Below are 15,729 nucleotides of genomic sequence, written 5' to 3' on the forward strand. Positions count from 1 at the left end.
GGGAGTTGTCATAAACCAGACTTTGTTGTCAAGAGTCTTGGGGATTTATGAAACTGCAGGATGTGATGATAACGTGAGTAGCTGCAGAGCTCTTCCCTCTGCAAGATAGCTTTGGGCTCCAAACCTGGATGGTCCCAGAGGTGGGGGAGGTGCAGGGAGAGGAGCTGCTGAAGTCTGACACGTGGGAGGTACGGGTGTGGGAATTAGGATGCTGAACTCCTTCCCAGCACTGCTGCAGTCCGTGTGTGACTTCTGGGTGAGCCCCTCTGAGTCACAGGAACCAGTGATAACGATAATCCTTTGCTCCAGTCCTGTCTGGCTGCTTCACCAGGCTCCAAACTTTCTGGGAAGGAACATCCTCTATCATTATCATTATTAGCCTAATTGTGGTGCCACAGTCACAAACTTTATCATCTGTTCCTGTGTTTTGCTGAACTGTAATGAAACAACCACATTTTTGGTAATGTGCAACTCTACCCTGACTGAACAGGAGCTGAAATTGAGAGACAGGCTTTTATTGTTCTCCATAACAACTGATCCCTGGCTCTCCTCAGGTACTCCTCACTGCAAAATGGGATGGGATGTGCTGGTTTGCCTTCAAATCCACTTGGTGATGGTTGCTGGGAAAGCCAGCTGAGATTTAGGTGTGGATTCAGGCAGATTCCACTGATAATTTCTCAGCTGACCCCAAACTGACCCATAGGTGTTCCCAGGTGTTTTGGAAGACCAGGAATGCCTGGAGGCGTTGGGAGGCAGGATGAAGCAGTGATGTTCCAGCACACAAAAGCAGAGTTTCCCTGAAGGGAGCGGATCAGAGAATTTCCCTGCAATGAGAAGCTCACCAAGGAGAGGCCGTGCTCTGCAGGGTGCCAACATCCCCGTGTTCCTTATGAAAAATGTAAGCAAACAAAAAATTAAACCAAATTACGTTTGTTTCCCAGGCCTTTGTTTATACAGGGACTGAGCCTGGCTTCAGCTGTTGGGATTTGGCAAGGGACAGAGCACAGTTCCAGCTGAACCCAGCTCTGCTCTGAGCCAGGGAAGAATTGCTGCCCAGAGGAAGAGAAGTGCAAACCAGCAGTTATTGAAGCACTGATGGATTTTTAGGTATGCAAGGGCATCTGGGGTGTCCGCATGCTGTAGGCTGAAAAAAAAAAAAAAGTGTGGGGGTTTTTTTATTTTATTAAAGAATAAAATTATTTTTCCTTTTTATTTCCCTCTGCAGGTGGTTGGGGCTGAAGCACCTCAACATTTCACAGAATATTCTGAGCTGGAAGGGACCCACAAGGATCATCGAATGCAGCTCTTGGGTGGCATCACTTGGCACTGTCAGCTGAGGAACCTCCTTGGCTGTGAGGGTGGGACAGGGGTCAGATGCTGGGCAAGGATTGTTGGTGGGGTGGAGAAAGGTGTGGAAAAGGTGAGTGGAAGATCTGAATGGTCAAGGGTGGACTTGTTGATAATATGGGTGTTTTCTATATGAAACTTCAGCTGAAAATGGGAATCTAAGAACTAAACTAGAGGGGCTATGTTATATAGAAAGAAATAAATCAAGTCTAAACTTTTTAGGGGGGGGGGATAACTTTATGATAAACCCCCCAAACTAAGACTTCCTGAGTCAGCAGCATATGTGAACTCTCACTAAAATTGGAAGATCTCCTCCAAGAGGGATCAAAGGGAAGGAGTCTCATCTCTGCTGCCTCTGCAGATCTATTTGCCTCAAATGCACTTTTTAAAAAACACAGAAATATCTCGAGGAATGCTGCCTTTAAAAACAAGTTACTCAACCTGGGAACTGCATTTTGGAGGCTGGTATCGAAGCAGATGCCAAGTTTCCCTCAGTGCTGTCCATCCAAACGCTGTGTTTAATTTTACAGACTTTCTGGAGCACCAGGGGGAAGAGCCATAGGGAGATACTGCAAGAATTTCATCCCAAGTATCCAAACACCTCATTCCTAAAAGTAGCTGGGATGCTAATGCTGGTTTCTCTGTGATTATTATTTATATTTGATTATATGTGATTATTTCAGGAAACCTAGTGATAGGACAGGGACTAACATGTACAGAATAAAAGAGGGGAAATTTACCTTAGATATAGAGAAGAGATCCTCAGCTGTGAGGGTGGGCAGGCCCTGGCACAGGGTGCCCAGAGCAGCTGTGGCTGCCCCTGGATCCCTGGCAGTGCCCAAGGCCAGGCTGGACAGGGCTTGGAGCACCCTGGGACAGCAGAAGTTGTCTCTGCTTATGGCAGGGGGGGGAATGGAATGAGATAAACTTTAAGATCCCCTCTTACCCAAACCATTCTGGGATTCTGTGATTATCACAGATAATCAAAAACTCTTAATCTCCCAGTGCTGAAATATCACAGCAGCAGCATCTTGCTGAATGTTGTCACCAAAGCATTTGCAAATGGCTTTTCTAGTCACATATTTGCAGCTGGAGCCCATCTGTTAGATGAATGTGCTGATGAAAGGTGAACAAAAGAGAATTTCTGTGCTTGGATGCACAGGTAGGACCCTGCAGCTGAGGTGTCCTGTTCTGAGGAGCTCTGTGGTAGCTGGAGGCTGTTAGCTGGGTTAGGTTTTGGGGTGTACCATAAACTCAACCCCTGACCTGTGTTTGCTTTTGTCATAGCCAAACAGATGAACTGTGCAGCAAAATCAATCCTTGTGCTTGCTGAGGAGGTGAACTGTTACACCCTGGATCCACATGGATTCTGCATCCCCATCCCTGGAAGTGCCCAAGGCCAGGCTGGACAGGGCCTGGAGCAGCTGGGAGGGTGGAAGGTGTCCCTGCCATGGCAGGGGGTGGAGCTGGATGATCTCTAAGGTTCCTTCCAACCCAAACCACTGCTGATCCTATTCCAGGATTCCAGGTGTACTCCAGCTCTGGGGCTTTGCTGCAGGCATTGCCTGCTGTTTGCTGCTTCTCCTGCCCCCTCCTCCTCCCAGCCACTGGCTGCAGTTTGTATTTCCCCTTTATTGCCTTTGGCTCTGTCACGATGGGCGGTGCAGTATTTTTGTTCTTCACTTAATAATCTCTTGGCGGCTGTTGGACATCATTTCTCATTGTATTGGTGGAGGATTAGCTGAGATGATGGGAGATATTTCCTGTCTTAGCCAGCGGGATGGGCTTTGCAGGGCCTGTGCCTTCTTTTCACATGGTGTAATGCTTTGTTTGGGAATGTGCAGAGATGGGAAGAAAGCGCAGCCCCTGAAGCACGATCACTTTTATTTGTGGCAAGAAGCCACGGAACAGGCAAAATTACTGGTATTCCCAGGCTGGGCAGACCTCAGGGCTGGGGTTGAGGTCACTGGTGTCTGTTCATGCCTCTGCATTGTGTTGAGGGAGCAAATAGATTCCCTCTATTTATCCCAACCTTGTGTTTACCAAATCACAGAATAGATTGGAAAGGACATAAAAGATTAGTTTGTTCCAACTTCCTGCCATGGGCAGGGACACTTCCCAAGTGTCAGGCTGCTCTAATCCCAATCCAACTTGGCCTTGAACACCTCCAGGGCTGAGGAGTCCCTTTAGTTGCAGGTTTTCCTTTGGAAAGGGTTGGAGAACGTGGATGCTCCTGGTACCATCTGCTTCATGCCTGCAGTTGTTAAGGGAAGCTGCAGGGCTGCTTTCAGGAAGTCTGGGAGAGGCTGTGGCTAATGAAGGAGCAGAGGGAATGTGGCCATCAGTGTGGGTGCAGAAATGTGTTTGCAACCATCTCTGCAGGGCAACGGCAAACAAGTGTTTCTGCAAAAAACAAAGCAATCCTGGAGAAAGGTTGGATTTCTGGGAAAGCGGTTGGGGAAGGGTGGGTCTGGGTCCCGGTGACGGTATGAGGGTGTTATCTGGCATCACTCAGTAACCACAGCCCCTCTCAGGTTACTGTTTACTGGCCCAGATGGGATCTCCAGGGGAAATTTTTTCTCCTGCAAGAGCTCCTCAGCTCTCAGGACCAAGCCTTGTGCTCACTCTCTCATCCAGCTGCAAGGCTTCAGTGACTCTTGAAAACCCCCGGGGCTCTGTCTTCCTTCTGCTGTGTCTTATCAGAACACGAGGTATTCTCCCTGCCCCAGTCTGGGCCCTGGATTTCTGTCTGCCAGCACTTCCGTGGCTCAGCCAGGACAGCTCTTGGCTGCTGAGATCAGATGCCCAGCGGGGCTGCTGTGACTGGAGAGAGGTTTAATGTTACACTGGAGACTGTAAGTGGAGACAATCTCAAGGCAGAAGAAAAGGACTTTCCCGGTTCCAAGGAGATTTCGTTTTCTGGTAATAATAAGTGATAGGTGTGGGGGGAGGGATTGGCTGTGACATGATCCCTCTGCAGTGCTTTGCAAAGACAACGGCTGCAGGATTCTGCCAATTCCGAGTGTGGGATGTGGTACCAAATGCTGGAAACCCAGACAGCTCAAGAGTGGAGGAAGGAAGTTAATGGTTTCTGAGAAGCTGGGGATAAAAATGCCCCACATTCCTTGTGGTTTGTAGTTTGTGCTGATTTAGTCCCTTGGTATCAGCTGCTCCAGTGAACGTGCCTTGGGTTTCACTGGAATGCACTGCTATGGGATTGGCACTTCAGCTATCCCAGGAAAACCACTTAAAAAAAGCTCTAATTTCTCTTTGTGGCAGCTTTGCTTCTGTGACAGATGAGGAATGCCAGGGTTAACTCTCACAATTAAAAGGCAAATATCATGGATATATGTTAGGAGAAGGTTTATAGACTTATAGTTATGTTTTACCCCCTTGTGTTGTTATCAGGGGTGCCCTGGGTTTGGGGCATTTGGGAGGGTGGGATTGTCACTATGGCAGCACCTGACTCCAATCAGGATTTAAGGCAGTGATCTCCACCCCTGGACAGCAAAGAAGGATTTGATGGACAGAACTTTGGGAGAGCTAAAGGGTTAAAAGGTGAAACCTCCATTGTGTGGATGAGCACGTGGTGGGAAAGATCCTTTGCTCCTGGTGCTGTATTATTTTCTCTATTCAGTCTTCTGTTGTATTTTTGATAAGGTTTTAATAAACCTTTTACATTTTGGAAGCGAGTAGCATTTCTCACACTTTCTTCCACTTTTATTTTTGTAAGGAGCAAGCACAGGCCCCATAAGTTTACTCACAGGAGTTGTCTTTGATTTTCAGTGACTGAAGGTGGGGAGGAACTTGTGAACCAGTCAGTGAGATCCCTACCACAGTGATGTGACTCCTAAAGTACACAAAGTGAGACTCTCTTGTCAAACTCTCCTGGTGTGCTGCTCACATCCAGCAGCAGCCATGGAAAGGAATGTCCTTTAGTCTGAGTCGTGAGTGCCTTATCCCTTAACTGCCTGGAATTATTAAGGCAGTTAATATTAAAATATTAAATATGTATTACTATTTATTAAAATATTAAGCAATTTAATTTTTAATTATTTTAAGCATAATATTAAAAACAGGACTTGCTGCCTTGTTCACAATGACTTGGTGGAAAATCAGGGCCCAGAAAAAGCAAATTTTGAGGTATGATAACCAGCAGAACCTGCCTCTCCTGCACATCTGCCTCCAAGGGGTCTCCATGGAGCCCTCCCAGCCCAATGTGGAGCTGATGGGACCTCCCAGCAACCTGAAAGAAGGTAAAGAAACAAGGAGAGGGGGATTCTTCCCAGCAGCCAGAACAGTGAGCAGCTCCCACTGCTTCCCAAGACAAGGTTTGTGTATCAGAGCTGGGTTTTTGGACATCTGGCCTGGGCTAGGTGTTTATAGCTGAGCCAAGGGAGGAATAGGTGGCTGAAGAAGTGATCAAGCTCCTCAGCCAAAGTCTGGCAGACCATGCTTGACGTGGACACTGAGCAGCAGAGACACCCTGAAGGCTCTCATCTCTCAGAGAATAATTAATAATTTGTCTCTGAGAAATATTGCAAAGGAAATAGCTTGGGGAAGGGAACGGGAGCTAAACTGTTCTCCAAAGCTCCTACTGACACTTTTAATCAGTGCTGCTCTGTCTCCCATTGACAGTTTTTGAGAGACTACTGATGGCTCTTCATGCTGCTCCGAAAATCAGCTCTATTAGGAGTTAGAAATACCAGCACTCTTCCAAAGAAGCTTATTTTTATTATATTCCCAGCCTAATACTGGAAACCAAAGAGCTTTAGAATAGCACTGGCTGCAACTCCAGCATTTCCCTTGAAAGAAAGTAAGTTATGGGAAAAATCCCTTTTTTGACAGCCTTCCACAAAAAAAATCCTAATTTTCCCACAGGAAACTTGCAAGTCGTGGGTAAGTGGGGTTTTTTTCCTCACTTTTTTGCTGTCTCTAAGTTTTTCCAGCTTGAGCTTGATGTTTCCAAGTGTTACTCTTGTGAGCTGGCAGAAGTTGCACAAGGGCAGTGACGGGTGAGGCTTTTCCTCTCTGCCCAGGAGAAGGAGGTGGAAATCCACCATTAAAAAAATGCAATTTTGAACCACAGTAAACTTTCTACATCGTATTTTTTTCCTGAGGTTTTCTGGGTGGCAACAACTGGCCCCTGAAAGGATGGGGTGACTCACAGAGGCTGTGTTGTGGTACCTGGGGGAACATTTAACGTAGTTCTGCTCTGGGCTGCAGTGGATGTGTTTCCTGAGGTTCCTGGGGATGGGTCCTCAGCCACAATGGGAACATGCAGGTGCTCTCCCAGCAATACAAAAGGCATAGGACAGGTGGATAAATCATTCCACTTATTTATTAATAAGCCTTTTTATTAAACAACCTTTTGCTCTATCTACATCAGGCAGTGTCAGAGCATCAAGAAAGGGGAGATTGCTCGGGGAAGATGTTGCCAATCCTGCAGTCACCCTGCTCTGCAGCCTCTCTGGTTTGGGTGAGAAGTTTTAAGCAAATAAAGCTGTTTTCTCATCTCCAAGGCTTTGGACATGCACTAGGAGGGGTGACAAAGAACAAAGGTCCCAACAGCAAGAGCATCTCAGCGTTGGGTCTGGCAAACAAACAGATCGAGGATCCCTCGCATATAGAATGCTAACAATGTTTGAATTTCTGTGGGGTTTTTACTATTATTATTGTAGCTGCCAAGAGTTCCTTGCCAGCTTTCTGTGTTTTGGTTATTTTTAATCCTTGCTTGTTTGCCTCTCTGTCCCAGCCTTCTCAGGCTTTTATGACTGAACCCTAACCCCTCGTGCCCTGCAAACACATGCTGCACGGCTTTGCTCACGTGAGGCAGCTTTGATGTCAAAATCGAGTTAAGTATGTGCTTTAGTGTTTATAAGATGGGGTCCTTAGTTGCTTAACCCTTGCCCAAGAAGTTTAGTTTACCATAGCTCTCCCAATAAATCCCTGTCTGCTTCATTTCGGAGAACAGCTCCGTGTTTTCCCCCACCTCTGTTGAGAGACACTACAGATGTGTGATACTTGGCACTGGGGTCTTTGTTTTTTTTTTTTTTTTTCCCTTTGTTTTTGCTTATGACTTTGTCTCTGGGCCTCCAGTATCATGTTTTCCCTCCTCTATGGCTCTGAATAATCAATTTGGAAAGGCAGGAAATAAATCAAAGGTTCAGATAGTAATATAGAAAGAACGAAGGGAAAAGCAGACATATGGATTTCATCACCAACGGAGAATAACATGTATAATAATAACAACAGAGTGTAAATGAGTGTATGTACTCACAGGAGGCTTTTCCAAAATGATTGTTTTTGTACATGATTGGGGAAGTTATTTTGTGGTTGGAGTTCTTTGGAACGATCGTATCCAAGCACTGCCTGAACTCTTTCCCAGCCCTATTTTTTACAGCAGTGGGGCAGCAGTAAAGCTTTGGTGTGACCAGCTGCACCTTGGGAAGGGTTCAGCAGTTCTGGGGACTTCCCTGGAGAAGACTCGCTCGCGTGCTCAGCAGTGATGGTTTCCATCCCCGCGTCCCGTCAGCACCGTGGCCTGGAATCCACTGCCTCTCCCCTAAACAAAATTAATCAAGCGTGCAAGAAAAATCCCTGGCCAAGAAAAATGATGGAGAGAACATTGTCTGGTGGTGTAAAGCAGCCCCAGCTTTGTGTTTGCTTTGAAAGCAGGGATGCCTGTGCTGGGCCCGTGTGCTGATGGACACGGTGGGTGTTGGACCACAGGGACCCTGCCCTGGGACGTGCAGGGTTTGTCTTGAAAGCAGCACACAACTGCTTTGTTTTCTTTCCCACAGAACAGGAATCTTCTTTGCTTAGATGTTCTTTCCCTCTGTGATAGAAGGGCAAGGAAAATGCCCTTGGAAAAGGGATGGAGGGACAGGACACAGGGAATGGCTCCCACTGCCAGAGGGCAGGGAGAGATGGGAGATTGGGAAGGAATTGTTCCCTGGCAGGGTGGGCAGCCCTGGCACAGGGTGCCCAGAGCAGCTGTGGCTGCCCCTGGATCCCTGGCAGTGCCCAAGGCCAGGTTGGACGGGGCTTGGAGCAGCCTGGGACGGCGGAAGGTGACCATGCCCATGGCAGGGGTGGAACTGGATGATCTTTAAGGTCCCTTCCCACCCAAACCATTCCAGGATTCTGTGATTAGTCAGAGCTGTCAGCTGGAGCTGCTGTTGCCAGTGCTTAGTTTGAGGTCAGTGATGCTTTAGCTAAAGGGGAATTGGATTTAAAGTTTCTTCACCCCACCTCCTTCTCAGTCATCTTCTCTACCACTATCAGTGCACAAATATCCTTCCTTTTCCTCATTTCTCCAAAATGCTGTATTAGCTGATATGTTTTTACTAGTTGGGTGGTGGGTGTTTAAACCCAGACAGCTTTTTTTAAGATCTCCTGGGATAATCCCACAGCCCTTACACCACCAGAGGTGAGAAACCAATCTAAGCCAAGGGTGAGTTGTTCCTCGTGTTCCTCATCTGCAGATGGAAAATTAAGATCCAAGCCCTGCTGAGGTTTGCTTACCATGCTGGTTACTAATCTCTTCTAGAGGGATTTTGGTTAAATGTTTTTCAGTCCTTGGAAATTCCTGTAGGAAACTGAGGTTTTTCTACTGAAAAATCTTAGGGGAGGAATATGAACACTTGGATCTTGATGATTCTTAGGTCAGGTATTCTGATTTACAGTCAGAAGCTGATGGAGCATCCTAAAAAATGGTGTTTCTGAGTTCTTGCTGCTGTGATGTGGATGTGAAGGAAGTCAGGATCCTGCAAAAGCTGATCAGATCAGGCAATGAGTTCTCCCCAGCTCATTTCACAACCCTGGCCTTCCTTTGAGTACAAATCCAGCACCTTTCACCAGCAATAAAAATCACACGTTTTTCTACTTTAGTTTAGTTTTGAAAAGGAAAAAAAAAAAAAAAAAAAAGGCACAAAATAAACTCTTCCTGGCAGAATCCACCAGTTGTCCTGTAGCTGCATTTCATTGTGAAACAGCTTTTCCTAATCAGAGCTCTGCCCTGTGTGCCACTTCAGGCTGGAATGGACTGCAGACAGATGCCAGTGCCTGATCTGGGCTGGGCTCTGGGTGCCAGCAGAGCTCAGGGGTTGTGTGCCCACCCTCTGGGGCAAGTGGAGGGTACAAAATTAGGAAGAGAAACACGTGATGAAGTGTGGGTCAGAAGAGTCTCTGAGTTCCAAGAAGAGAATCATTTCCAGCCTGAAAAGCTGCCTGGTCCTGGCTCTGACTTGCTTCTCAGTGATGCTCCTCTGGATCTGGAAGGCAGAGGATCTGTGCTTGGAGCCTTCACCCCGGGTTTGGGGCCACCAGGGGTGTTTTCTCTCTTGCCTTTTTCCCAACCTGGAAATGCAACTCGAGATCATTTTAGTAAGGAGGTAATATAAAAGTGGATCTTTATTTGAAGGCCTTCAGGGCAGTTATGGAAAGATGTCCATAAAAGCCCGCCCCCACAGGAGTTAGGACATTTTTAAAGGTTTTAGGAAATTAGCATAATTGGTAAAAAGCACCAATTAGGAGGACAAGTGGTGATGCAATTTCCCCCCAGGTCAAGCTCTTTCTTTGGAGTCTCCCCCCTGGTGCCAGCTGAGTTTTGTCAATGAAATGCATCTCAAAGAGTTGTTCTCAACTTTAGTAGCCTGGAAGAACCAAGATAGCACAGGGGCCTTGCACCCCTGGGGTTTGGAGCTCTGGAATTTGTTTTGTCTTTGTGCCTAGGGAAAGGCCATGGAAAATTACTGGGAAAACTGGCCACTAATGCAATAGGTGACAGAGCTCCAAATATGTGTGTGAAGAATACAGAGAACACAGAAAAGAAAAAAAAAAAAAAGGTAAAAAAGGGCTTCACTCTCAACCTCTGAGGTCAGGTATTGCTTGCTGAAAGCTGTTACAGAACGCAGCAGTGCTGCTGCTCTAGTTAGACTCAAAGGCTTTTCAGCAGAGCTGGGGATGTTCTTGTTGCTGAACTGGGCTTGTTTTGTCAGGTTTTGCAAGTCCAAAGTATTTTGCTGAAGCAAAACTTCTTTCTCAAGACTTTTTCCAGGCTGTTGTAGTTCCTGGCACTATAGGATAAAACCATCTGAGGAGGGAAACAGACGCTTTGGATGAGTTTTAGTGATGACTAAACTCGCATGACTCAGTTCAACTCGGGCAGAGGGTATCTCACAGAGTTGTAGAATCATGAAATGGTTTCGCTTGGAAAAGGCCTTGAAGGTCTTGTCCCATGGGCAGGGACACCCTCCACTATCCCAGGCTGCTCCAAACCCTGTCCAACCTGGCCTTGGACACTGCCAGGGATGGGAATCTCACCTGCTTGGTTTTGACCCTGCAGTGTGAACACAGGAAACAATTCCTGAGGCATGGCTGCAAGGTGGCCCCGATCTGGAATACCTGCAGTGCTGCAAGTCTGGCCTCAGCCCTTGGTTCTGTGACAAAGAGAGGTTTAAGAACACCTGGATTGCTCTAGCCACAGGCTGAGTGGGTTTCTCTTACAACTCCCAATGCCATGTGTGCCAGGCTGCCTTCTGAGGTGTGGGCTAAGGCTGCATTGGGTGTTTATCACAAAAACTGTGTTCTGTTGCTGTGCTTTACCCAGAGAGCCCTTTTGAAGTCCCTGAGGGGATGGGGACCTCAGTTTGGTTTCTGATACCATTAACCATTCACTCTCTGATGTGGGGAATCACTGGAGCTTGTTTAATTCCATCACAGAGCAGGAGAACACGGCTGTGTCAGGTGAGGTGGGCTGTGAGGCTCCTCGTGTTTCTGATTCACCTGAACTGAAGCAGTTGTATTCTCTGCTCAGGCAGAATCAGCTGTTTATAGTTTTAGCACCGTAATTTCACATCACTCTGTGCTTCTGTGCATCAAGCTCTCAGCTCCTGTTAAGTTTCACTGGGTGTCTGCTAATCAAGAGCTTGTGCCTCAGTTTCCCCACTCAGATGGCAATTAAAGCTGCTCCTGCAGCTAATCAGGCCTCTTTGCATATTTTCCATGCTTACCTTAATGCCATAACATCACTAAACCCAGAGCAGAGAAACCCTGAGCCTGAAAATCCACCAAGGTCTTGGTGGATATCTGTGGCTTTGCAACCCCTATCGCTGCAGTCACCAGCATCTGAATATTATTAAAATTATTAATATTATGAAATATGAATATTAAATGTAAATTAATATGTGAAAAGCACCTTCATCAGTCTATTCTTCATCTTAAAAAACCCCTCCTGAGCCCTGGAGCCTCTCTTCCCCTACCTGCAGAAGAAATTTGTCAGAGCAGAGGGTGTTGTGTGGGAAGGAGACTGTTTTGTTGCCATGTGGACTGCAGGGCTGGTTGTTTTGTGATGACAACACGAGCTAAGCGAGACCCTCCTGGGCTTTTCCCGAGTTGCACTGGCACCGTGTTGGTCTGAGGAGTAAAAACATGTGTTTGTGTTTCTGCTCAGCGAGTGTGACTCACCAGGAACAAGGGAAGATGTTTGTGGTGATGAGGTGTAACTTTTATGCAGTTTCTTCTCTGAATGCAGCCACATTTTAAAGCTTCTTTGCATGCCTGAAGAGCAGCTGGGCTGAGATTGGGGAAAACCACTGAGACTAGAGTGGTCCAGAGCAAAATTCTGGAAAGCAGCAGTGAGTTGGGAGTCCATGCCTTGGTTTAGGCACAGCTTTAGGGATGCAGGAGTGTGCCCTGTGCTGGCAATCAGTGAGAGACAGATCCTCTGATATTTTGGAATGTGATCCCTTTGGTCCACTCTGATCTGTTTATGTCAGTAGAGCACTTAGATAGAAGCTCTTTAATCTCCCAGGGCTTATGCACATACCTCACAACACTGCAGATGGGTTGGATAAGCAAACAGCAAAAACCAAACCCAACCAAAAACTAAAAATCAACTCAAGCAAAGCCTCTTTAAGCAGTTCAGAGCACACATCCCAGGAGTGCTTTTGACCATCCTGCCAATGCAATATATGTTTTACAGTCCTTTTAAAACCTGGGTAGAGTAATTGAGCTCTGTGCATGTTTGCACTGGGAGCAGGGCTAGAGAATTAACCCTTGCAGCCAGCTCAGGGTCACCTCTCCTCTTTTCCTAAAGGTCAGATTTCCTGTGGCCTTTCAAGATTTCCAAGAAACATTCCTTCTCCAGGATCTGTAATGGGTCTTTTCCAAGCCCTGAGCCATGTGTGACCGTGGCTCTAGGGGATTGTCTCAAGTTACAAGATGTGCCTGGGGCTGTGTGTTCTATTCACCATCTGTCAGAGCTGGGGCAGTTCTCTGCTGTTCATGGGGCAGTTTTTTCTTTATTTCTCCCACAACCAATCCTCGCTGCAGGAGACCTCTTATGTTCATGGGCCATTAATTATTAATTATTAATTATCTTCTGTTCATGGCCAGTGAGTGTCCCTGCATGGCTGAGAAAATTCCATCATCCCATGGGGAGAGGCTGTGCCCAGGGGAGGAGCCAAGCATTCCTACCTGGATACAATCTGACCTTGGAACAGCACAGCAGCCTTTGCCCACTGCATTCCCAGAGGAGCAGCTTTCTGCCCCACTGCATTCCCAGAGGAGCAGCTTTCTGCCCCACTGCATTCCCAGAGGAGCAGCTTTCTGCCCCACTGCATTCCCAGAGGAGCAGCTTTCTGCCCCACTGCATTCCCAGAGGGAGCCCAGGCCCATCCATACCAGCCCTGGAGCTTCAGAGGAAAACTCCAGCCTTGTCCAGGATCCTGCTCCAGCAGAAGCACAGCTGGCACTGCAGGAGGGCTGAGCCCCATGGAATGGCACTGCTGCCACCACCCTGACCCACAGGCTGCCAGGGCCTGCTCTCACTCTGGCAGTGTTGGTTTGTATTACTGCATTTTCATTTTATTTTTATTTTCTTCCCTAAAAAGGAACTGTTAGTCCTGCTTCTCATATCTTTGCCTGAGAGCCCCTTAATTTCAAAATTACAATAATTCAGAGGGAGGGTGTTTACATTTTCCATTTCAGGGGAGGCTCCTGCCTTCCTCAGCAGACACCTCGCTTTTCAAACCAAGGCAGGGATGGCTTGGGAGAGCTCTCACAACTCCTGCCCCTCATGCTGGCAGCTCCTGGTTTCTCCCTTGTCCTGACTATGTCCTATTAGCAAGGCAAGAGGAAAGAGGTGATCTCAGCATTGTGAGCTGATCCCAAATTCTTTTTGTCTCCAGTGTGGCTTGGTATCCTTCAATTCTGTAGTTAAATTTTGTGGGGAGAGGAAAAATCTATTAATCTTACTTGCAAACTCAGAAATTAGTGAGGATGGAATGAACTGTGCTCCCTGGTTCATCTGGTTATTCCCTAAAGCATGAGGAGTGATAAAAAACATGTTATTTTTCTCCTAGCTCTCTCATTAATAATGCTGAAATGGTGCATTTAATCCAAAGCTTTGGTAATTGCAACTTCTGGACTCTAATCTCAGGTTTTATTAGAGGTTTTTATTTGTGAAAGTGGTCAGTGCTTTTGGGTGCAGGAGCCCTGTTGTTGGCTTTCTCAAAACAGACACATGGCGGGATTTTTGGGGCTGTCCTGTGCAGGGATAGGATTTGGACTGGATTCCAGAGAAGCTGGGGCTGTCCCATCCCTGGAAGTGTCCAAGGGCAGGTTGGACAGAGCTTTGGAGCAGCCTGGGACAGTGGGAGGTGTCCCTGCCATGGCAGGGGGTGGAATAAGATGATCTTTAAGGTCCCTTCCAACCTAAACCATTCTGGAGTTCTGTGATCCTTGTGGATCCCTTCCAGCTCAGGACATTCTATGATTTTAGAGCAGGTTTGTGAGGATTCTGATCATCCCAAGCCCAGCTGCCACCTCTGGAACACAGGCACTGAATCCAGTGCCACCATCACACCTCCCGTGACTCCATATTCAGCATCCCAGCGCTGAAGTCCCCAAATGTGCTGGCTGCCTTCTCAAAGTACGGGCTGGAAAATCACCTCTGTGTGCCTTGGCTCCTCCCGGAGAGCAGGGAGGAATCGTACCTACCTCATAGCAGAGTTGTGGTCGATAATGTTCGCAAAGTGCTTTTTAATCCCCTGCTGAAAGGCTCTGTGAGAGTGTGAGTTATAATTATTACGTAAACGTGCCTCATATTTTCCTGCCCAAGCCTTCAGCTTGCCACAGAGATGTTTTCCCAGTCTTTATGTGGATGCCATTGGGTTTGTAGCTTCCTGGCTCGCTGTAGGAAGGCACAGACTTCCAAAAGAGAGAATTAAATCCTTTTCATCAGCTTGGAAAGCCAAACCAAACCCCAAACCACTTTCAGTAAAGCTTTCCAGGAGGAGAATTGATTATCCATCAGCAGGGAAGAGATGCAACTTCATTAAGGACGGGTGAATGGCTCCAGTTCCTGCCTGCAGGTGCCCACGTTGGGAGCAGGGGCTGGGCCCATGGGTCAGCCAGGTCTCCTGGAGGGAGCAGAGACAGCTGAGCAAACATGGGCTCCTCATCGTGTCAGATCAGGCTAAAATAAACCATGAGGTCATGCCGGCATCACCGTGGCACCCTGAGATAATTAAACCAAGCCCTGGTTCCCCTGCAGCCCCCAGCCCCAGCTTTGCTTACAGGTGTGTTGTTATTGAGCAGCTGGTGTAACAAATCCCTACCAGTGCCAAGTATGAAACAGCTCAGGACCTGTCCAAAACTAACACAGCCCAGCCTGGAGATGGAGTCCAGGGGGTGCAGTTCTCCCTCCTGGAGATGAAAACAAATCGTAAAGGTTAAAAGGCAGGAATTGGGGCTGTTGCTGTCTGCAAACTGAGGAATCTCTGTGCCTCTTCCCAGGAGGAAAGGAGTTAATAGGTAGCCAAGGTGAAGGTTTAAAAATAGAGCTTTTTGCATAGCTATTTGGTGATGTCTCTGGCACTTCTGCTGCCACAAATCCCAATGTGTTCCCAGCAGGTTTTTAATGATGGGTGTTTGCAGGTTTTTTATGATGGGTTGGTGGATAGGGAAAATGGGCTTTGGAAGGAATTTCTTTGGGGCACTGGAAACCAGGTAACAGACTGTGTTGGGTCCTCAGTCGTGCTGGCACAGTCCCAGTGGAATTAACAAGGTGGGCTTGAAACTGGGAGGACACTTCATGGAGCCCAAGGTGTGTGTGAAGTGATGGGTGCCCCAAAAAGCTGTGGCTGCCCCTGGATCCCTGGAAGTGCTCAAGGCCAGGCTGGATGGGGCTTAGAACCACCTGGGATAGTGGAAGGTGTCTCAGAGTGGAAGGGGATGTGCTTTAAAGTCCCCTCCAACCCAGACCATTCTGTGATTCTGCGATTCTGTGATTCTGTGATTCTGTGATTCCCTTCTTGCATGAGGTTGTTCTTATTCTGCCTTGCTGAGAGCCATGCCTCAGTGCAAGAGTGATGG

Source organism: Vidua chalybeata, chromosome 23, assembly GCF_026979565.1.
Source record: "Vidua chalybeata isolate OUT-0048 chromosome 23, bVidCha1 merged haplotype, whole genome shotgun sequence".
Taxonomy (NCBI): domain Eukaryota; kingdom Metazoa; phylum Chordata; class Aves; order Passeriformes; family Viduidae; genus Vidua; species Vidua chalybeata.